The sequence below is a fragment of the Salvelinus sp. IW2-2015 genome, linkage group LG8, assembly GCF_002910315.2.
Source record: "Salvelinus sp. IW2-2015 linkage group LG8, ASM291031v2, whole genome shotgun sequence".
Lineage (NCBI taxonomy): Eukaryota > Metazoa > Chordata > Actinopteri > Salmoniformes > Salmonidae > Salvelinus > Salvelinus sp. IW2-2015.
This window is the reverse complement of record NC_036848.1, coordinates 8,472,630-8,481,136: the sequence shown is the minus strand read 5'-3', so window position 1 is coordinate 8,481,136 and position 8,507 is coordinate 8,472,630. Positions and strand designations below refer to the sequence as shown.

The following is an 8,507-nucleotide window of genomic DNA, read 5'->3' as shown; positions in this document are numbered from 1 at the left end:
CACTTTGTCACATCAGCTGATGTTAAAAGGGCTTTATAAATACATTTGATTGATTGATTTGATTGACCTACAACCACTAGACCACCATACCTACAACCACTAGACCTACAACCACTAGACCACTAGACCTACAACCACTAGACCTACAACCACTAGACCACTACACCTAGGAACCATTAGACCTACAACCACTAGACCTACAACCACTAGACCACTAGACCTACAACCACTAGACCACTAGACCTAGGAACCACTAGACCTACAACCACTAGACCTACAACCACTAGACCCCCATACCTACAACCACTAGACCTACAACCACTAGACCTACAACCACTAGACCACCATACCTACAACCACTAGACCTACAACCACCATACCTACAACCACTAGACCTAGGAACCACTAGACCTAGGAACCACTAGACCACTAGACCTACAACCACTAGACTTACAACCACTAGACCCACAAGGTGATGAGGTAGTACATTAAAGGCTTAGTAAACTCTGGAGAAATKGTTATGAATGTTATTAGTTGTTTTTGGGAAGTATAAAATGGCCAATATATCAACTTCAACAGTCTGATAGTATCAACGGCCTCAGGGTTCTAGATTTTGCCATTTAAACCATAACAGGCTATTATGCTCCAACAAGCTTTTGGGGCAGCAGAAAGGCTGCAAGATCGAATCCCAGGGCTGACAAAGTAAAAATCTGYCGTTCTACTGTTCTTAACTGACTTGCCTAGTTAAATAAGGGTAAAAAATAAAAGCTTTCACATTCATTTTACATGATCATATTGCAGACTTCAGCATTTATTCTGGACAGTTGTTTTCTTGCAATGCATACAAAGCATTTTATAACATGGATATATGATTTAATGGCCTGAAATTCAATATGGTCGTAATGATGCTGTAGATTTAAGATTACCTTAAGCGGTCAACTGAATAGCCATGTGGGTGGGTGGCAATTTCATCTGCTTTTACTCAGGAGTCAAAAAGGCATAGGCGTGACTCCACTACTCAGAAGGTCAAGGCTTCACATCCCTGCATATCCTTATTTGTTTACATACAACTGACTGGAACTGCAGCAGGCGTAACCATAGAAATAGAATGAAGGGAAGCTGTGTGATCATGTGGATCGTGTGGTTAGAGTTAGATGAGGTTGGAGCATGCCAAGAGAGAAAGAACTACTAGGAGGCGAAATGTGCCCCATTCATTCATGTGGTAGATAAGAATCTGACCCTTGCATCTGGGTACATGTCAGCTCCTGTGAGCATCACACTAAGCAGTATTTAACTCCTTGTGTCCCAGCGTAGAGAAAGTACTGATTCTTGAACAGGTTGTGAAAAATGTGACCAACTTCAGGCATTTATTGCTGTTAAATATTACATTTTAAATGTACTCTGCATAATTACCCCAAAAGACAGGAGGTAAAAGTATCTGAGTTAATGTCTTCATTTTTAATTTCCTTTAGTTTATTCCCATTTGAACTCACCACTTAGTGATGTAATCTGTTGGCTGGTTTCTTTTTCTAACCCTGAACTTTAGTTAAGTCCATTATGGACTGTGTGGTGCTCTCTCATGCTATTCTTTCCCATTTTACTGCAGAGGTAATCATCTAGAACCAAAGATCAAACTTGATCAACAATATGACCTTTCTCCCCATTCACTGTGGTAATTAGTGTTATTAAAGAAGCTGTGGTGGCCAGCAGCAAATTACAACAATTTGAGTAACTTGTGCACAACGTTCAGTTTTCCTATAGAATCTCTACCTGGCATCCTGCCCAGTACACCTATATAGCCTGGTCTTGGCACCTAGACAGCATTTGATCACTCACAAGCACGACGTTGGCATTATTACCCACCTGGGTTAAAAACTGTCTTGGTAAAGGTGTGATCAGGAATCAGCTGCTTCTAGCAGGGGTAATAATGTACTTTTMCAGTGCAATGTATCCACACCTGGCTGCCGAGATGGATCAATGCATCCTCACTCTAGCCACAGATTAATATAGTCTGTCTAACTGGGAGCAGGGCCCCACTGAGTGAAGAATGAAGACAGAAGGAGATTGTGAGTAGGGCCTGTATTTTAATCACACTCTGCTGTACTCTGTAATCACTGATCATTACATTTTACATGGGTTCCTTCCACAACTCATTCTCTCAGGTCTATAGTGTGGTTGCCTCTCAACAGGGGGCCGGGGGCCGGGGCCGGGGCCTGCCGCCTTGCGCCTCTCCACAGCTGCTCCGACCAACAGACATCCCAGCATACTTCACTTCTCTGTTTATCAGCCCGATTAACATGCTGACAGCTCCACCATTTGGAAACTGTTCCGGGGATTTATGTTCTCCCAGAGTTTCCAAGTGCCGCAGCAGAAAACAACGATTTTTTGCGGGAACATTGTGGAGAGTCTTTCATGGTCATTTATATTTTCAATCTGGATATATTCTCAACATGCTCTGTTTACAGAGCAGACTCCCAGGGCGGAGGAGAACATTGTTAAACTACAAACGTATATGCTTTCAATTAAGGATTGTTAGCACAATCGGTCTCTCAACCCTTAGCTGTGACCCCCAAGTTCTTAAAATATATTTAGTATTATAAAACATTAACCACTTAACTTAGAAATTCAATATATACTTGAATGTACCCACACCTGAGTTTCCTGAAATAGCTTCATACAAAAACACAATCTTACACACTTGACTAAATATAAGTCACATATTTATGTTTTCTTATGTGTTCATGTTCAGCCCTTTTGCCAGTTCAAAGAGTGGGTGTCACAGGGCCCAGTCCTATGGTCTGTTTCTGAACACTTCTTATTTCTATGGCAACAAAAGGGTTGTCAGTAGTGAATGTTTTTCAAACACGCACACTTGAAGTTTCCTTCTTTTTCTGTCGAACAAGACTTGGTATGTGTGTTTTGTCTAGATTCCAGTGTAAACTGTATTTTACAACAGGACAGAAGAGAAAGAGTGAATTGTTAACTGACCACATCAGAGGTCCACTTGCCTGAGAGACGGAGGATGGTGCAAGTTGCCAACACATAATTTTTCTATTTGAACTCTGCCCTCGGTATCTCCTGATCTCTCCATTCTCCAAATGGAAACACAGCTTAATGTCACTAACAAACCATGCATAAATCCCAGCATTATCAAATCCTGCCACTAGCTAGYTGCCACTATGAATAATAAAAATTAAAAAATCCTCCAAATATTCAACATAATTGTGATTTGCTTTATGAGTTTGTACAACGAGCAAGAGCTATATTATTTAATTTCGTCCCATAACAATATAATTACAAATATKAAAGAAAATGTAAAGTCATTATGTCAGTTAACATATCTACTCTGTCTTTTTCCTGTTGATTAATGGTAATAACATTCATGTCGCCGTAGCAACAAAACAAACAAATCAGGTTTCAGTTTGTCTGCAGTAATATCTGCATTCGTACATTGTGTAATAAGAAGTCTCTTGTGTTGTAATACTTCAGTCAGGGAAAAGCAGTTATGAACTAAATAATGACTACACTTTTAGAAAAAAGGGTTCCAAAAGCATTATTTGGCTGTCCCCATAGGAGAACCCTTTTTGGTTCCAGGTAGAACTCATGCAGGGGAGGCGGATGTCTCTGGTAGAGAGCCACACATGCTATCCGGGGTGAAAGAGTGGCGTAGGTCGGCGGCGTCTGTCGGCAAAGTGTTTCTGGGTATTAGAGGCTTCCTGCAGATGCTGGCGAGTGGTCTCCCATACTCGCTCACTACACCGAAACCAGTTGTCAACTGCTGGGACTATACTAGGCTCCGCCTCCTAGGGAAACATGGGGGGTTGGTAACCAAGTACACACTGAAACGGAGTAGGGTGGAGGGATGAATGCATGAGTGAGTTCTGAGCGTATTCGTCCCAGGCCATATACCGACTCCAGTCGTGTGGCGATGCAGAACATTGTTGGTGAAGGTACTTCCCTATTTCTTGGTTCAGGCATTCCGTCTGCCCGTTGGTCTGGGGATGGCACCCGGAGGAGAGGCTGAGGGCGACCCCCAGTCGGTCACAGAAGGCTCGCCACACCAGGGAGASAAACTGGGGCCCGCGGTCAAAGACTATGTCCTCCAGAATCCCATAAAGACAGAACACCTGCTGGAACATACACTCAGCCAATTGCATGGCGTTAGGTAGATGAGGAAGAAGAACCAGACGACACATTTTAGAAAAACGGTCTACTATGACAAGGATGGGGTGTTACCAGAGGATTCAGGAAGGTCTGTGATGAAGTCAACAGCTATGTGGGACCAGGTTCTGTGAGGGATTGGCAAAGGTTGAAGCTTACCGGAAGGGAGATGACGAGGGCTTTTGGTTTGGGCGCASACTAGACAGGAGAGTACGTAATCCCTTACGTCGGATGCCAGTGAGGACCACCAGAACTTACAGGCTAGAAGTTCGGTGGTTTGTGTAATGCCCGGATGCCCTGACCCCAAGGACGTGTGACACCATTGCATCAGTTGGGGTCTAACAGCTGCTGGTACGTAACTTCTCCCAGCTGGTGTCTTAGGAGGTGCCGGGTCTGAGTTTAGGGCTTCTTGTAGGCAGAGTGAACCTCCCACTGTACCGGTCCCATAATGCAAGAGGAAGGAAGAATGGGTGTAGGGTCTGAGTTACTGGTCGGAAGGTCAAACTGGTGGTAGAGAGCATCAGCTTTTACGTTTTTCCTTCCAAGGATGTAAGTAACATGAAAATGGAAGCGTGTGAAGAAAAGAGCCCAACAGGCTTGTCTCGAGTTTAACCTCTTGGCCCCTCTGATATATTCCAGATCACGATGATCTGTTAGGACGAGAAAGGGATGTTGTGCGCCCTCCAACAAGTGGYGCCACTCCTCAATGGCCAGCTTAATAGCCAGGAGTTCTGTTCCCCACATCGTAATTCCTCTCAGCAGAGGATAACTTCCTGGAGAAGAAGGCACAGGGATGTGATTTGAGGTGTTCCCACCCGCTGAGAGACTATGGCTCCTACTCCTACTTCGGAGGCATCCACCTCCAGGGTGAAAGGAAGGGTCGGATCAGGTTGGCGAAGGACAGGAGCTGAGGTAAAGCGGCGTTTTCAAGTTGTTGAAAGAAGTCAGGGTGGTATCAGTCCATTGAAGGGTCCGGGTCTTTTGGCTGGTAAGGGCAGTGAGGGGAGCGGCAGTAGAACTGAAGTTCTGAATGAACCGGCGATAGTAGTTGGAGAACCCAATGAAACGTTCCTTAACGGTGGTGGGTTTGTGCCCGTTACTGACAGCGGTGACTTTKTTCTCATCCATGCTGACCCCTCCAGGTGTCAGTATGAAACCGAGGAAGTTTACCGAGGTTACATGGAAGGTGCTCTTTTCWGTCGTCACATAAATGGTYATGGTCAAGGAGCCGTTGAAGAACCTTTTGCACATGCTGTATCTGTTCCTTTAGGGAGTGGGAGTAAATCCGGATGTCATCAATGTAGACGATGAGAAAGCAGTTGATCATATCTTTGAAAACCTCAGTCATAAAGGATTGGAAGACGGCAGGGGCGTTAGTAAGGCCGTAGGGCATAACCAGATGTTTGTAGTGCCCTCGTGCGGTGATAAAGGCCGTCTTCCATTCGTCGCCTTCACGTATACGGACAAGGTTATATGCACTTCGCAGGTCGAGTTTTGTATAGACGTTGGCGAGGCCCACTTGTTCAAGAGTCGCTGGGATCAGAGGAAGAGGGAAACGGTTCTTGATTGTGACATCATTCAGGGAACGGTAATCAATATTTGGACGGAGACCACCATCCTTTTTCCAACGAAGAAGAAGCTGGACACAGCTGGGGAAGAAGGACGAATKAAACTGTTTGAGTGTTTCATCAATGTAGGTCTCCATTGCCTCATTTTCTGGGATAGATAGTGAGCAAACACAGCCCTTCGGTGGGGACACTCCAGGGAGTAAGTCAATAGCACAGTCCCCTGGGCGATGTGGTGGCAGAGTGGAGGCCTTGATTTTGCTGAAGACATTGCTGTACTGGGCGTATTCAGATGGTATGGTGGGTGGCACTGCAGAGGCAGAGTCCTCAATGGTGGTGGCTCTGCAGGGAAGGATGGGACAACTTCCAGGTAGAAGACCAGGATTGTCGTTCCCCTTGTCACYACGAGATGGCAGGGATGTGACGACAAAGCCAGGGGTGTCTGAGGATGAGTGCCTGTTTAGGGGATGAGAGTTCCAYGAGTTGAATGGTTTTGGTGTGGAAGACTCCAATCTGGAGGGTGACGCACTGTATCAGGTGTGTAATGAAGCCCGTGCCAAATGGCTGCCMGTCCAGGGTGTTAATCCTTAAGGGAGGGGTGACAGGTGTTAGATCAATGCCAAGCTCTTGTACTAGCTGRTGATYGATATTATTACCTGCTGCTCCCGAATCTATCAAGCACTCTACGTACTTAGTAACCCCCTTCACGGTTATCAATACTKCGATGGAGAATTTCTTCTGGGAGATATTTAGAAATAAGGACACGTCTACCTGCATGGCACGGAGGGACCCTTCTCATCTCTCCGTGGGGGACGAACAGGGCAACGGCTGAGAAGATGATCTTTCCCTCCACAGTATAGGCAAAGCCCTTCTTGGATCCGCCTTTGACGTTCGATACACAGGAGAGGAGCATGGCCCAACTGCATGGGCTCTGAAAGACTCGGACGTGATCATGGAAAGAGAAGGTTTCGGGTTCCTGGGTGGTAGAGTTCTTCGGCGGTCGGCGATGAGGTGGTCACCTCTACAGGCCAGCTCCGCCTGAAGTTCCATGTTGAGCCCTCTTTGGTAGATGGTAAGTAAAGCAGCCTCCCTTCATCCACTCCCTGCAGCCATGGGGAGGAACTTGAGGACATACTCAGCAGCTGAATTGCATCCTTGTTGAAGTTCTATGAGGAGGTCTCCTATAGGATGACCGAAAGGAGAGTTATCGAATACCTCTTTGAAGAGGGTGTGGAAATGGGTCGCAGATCCGAGTTCTGTGCTGTTGGAAGTCCATATGGCGGTGGCCCAATCCAGGGCTTTGCCTGTGAGTAGTGACGCAACAAAATCCACCCTGCTCTTGTCGGTGGCGAAGTTAGTGGGGTTGTGCTCAATGTATTTGCTGCATTGCATCAGAAATCTCTGACATTTCCCAGGTGAACCGTCATATTTTCCAGGCATGGATATGAATGAAGGAGGGCTATGGGTTACGATACCTGGCATCGGAGGAGTAGGAATAGGCTGGCAGAGAAAATGTCAGATTTCTACGCTCCTCTTGCTGAGTTGGTAACCGCTGTAGCTCCGCTGAATCCATTCCGTTTTTAGGTGAGGTATTCTGAAATGAATACTCAGGGAGTGAAATGTGTAGATGCACGCGCAGAGCGCGGCAGGTGTTTATTTCGCCTTCGCAGAAGGCGGGAATTGTGGTCACAGGCAGGCAATGGTCATATACAGGTCGGCAAACAGGCAGGTGAATCAGAACTAGGACTGAAGGCTATAACTGGTTCTCACAAACGATCTAGGAAAAGGCTTAGTAGAGTCAAAATGAACAACACCTCACAAAGGCACAAACATAATGAACTGAACTAAATAAGGAGCTGATGAGACCAGGTGAGTAACTAACACAGGTGAAATCAATRAACAAAAATGAAAGACAGTGCTACGTTCAAGAACACAAAGAAACAGGGCTACGTTCAAGAACACAACAAAACAGAACACAAGGTTGACTAGGAAAATAAACACAGAACCTCACACCTATCTGTTGTTCCATGTAGTGAATCTGTTATTCAGTGCGTTTGTATTGGCTAATAACCCCCCCCCCGTTATGGAATTTGTGGAATGTTTTTCCTTCTTAATGCATTTGAGCCAATCAGTTGTGTTGAGACAAGGTAGGGGTGGTATACAGAAGATAGCACTATTTGGTAAAAGACCAAGTCCATATTATGTCAAGAACAGCTCARATAAGCAAAGAGMAATGACAGTCAATYATTACTCAAATACATGAAGTTCCAGAACTTTGAATGTTTCCTTAAGTGCAGTTGCAAAAACCATCAAGCGCTGTGAAGAAACTGGCTTTCACGGGGACCACCACAGGAAAGGAAGAACCAGAGTTACTTCTGCTGCAGAGGATAAGTTCAATAGAGTTACCAGCCTCAGAAATTGCAGCCCAAATAAATGCTTCACAGAGTTCAATAACAGACACTTCTCAACATCAACTGTTCAGAGGAGACTGCATGAATCAGCATGAATTGCTGCAAAGAAACCACTACTAAGGACACCAATAAGAAAAAGAAACACGAGCAATGGACATTAAACCGGTGGAAATCTGTCCTTTGGTCTGATGAGTCCAAATTTGAGATTTTTGGTTCCAMCCACTGTGTCTTTGTGAGACTAAGAGTAGGTGAATGGATGACCTCTGCATGTGTTGTTCCCACCGTGAAGCATTGAGGAGGAGGTGTGATGGTGTGGGGGTGCTTGCTGGTGACACTGACATCCCATCTGGTTTGTGCTTAGTGGGACTAT

At 45.4% G+C, this 8,507-nt stretch overlaps 1 protein-coding gene across 1 annotated transcript in view; it reads right to left on the bottom strand.

The window, feature by feature from the left end:
* LOC111967110 (5-hydroxytryptamine receptor 4-like) overlaps positions 1-8,507 on the bottom strand; it is a 78,865-nt gene that overhangs the window by 45,938 nt on the left and 24,420 nt on the right. The gene's annotated exons all lie outside the window — the stretch shown is intronic.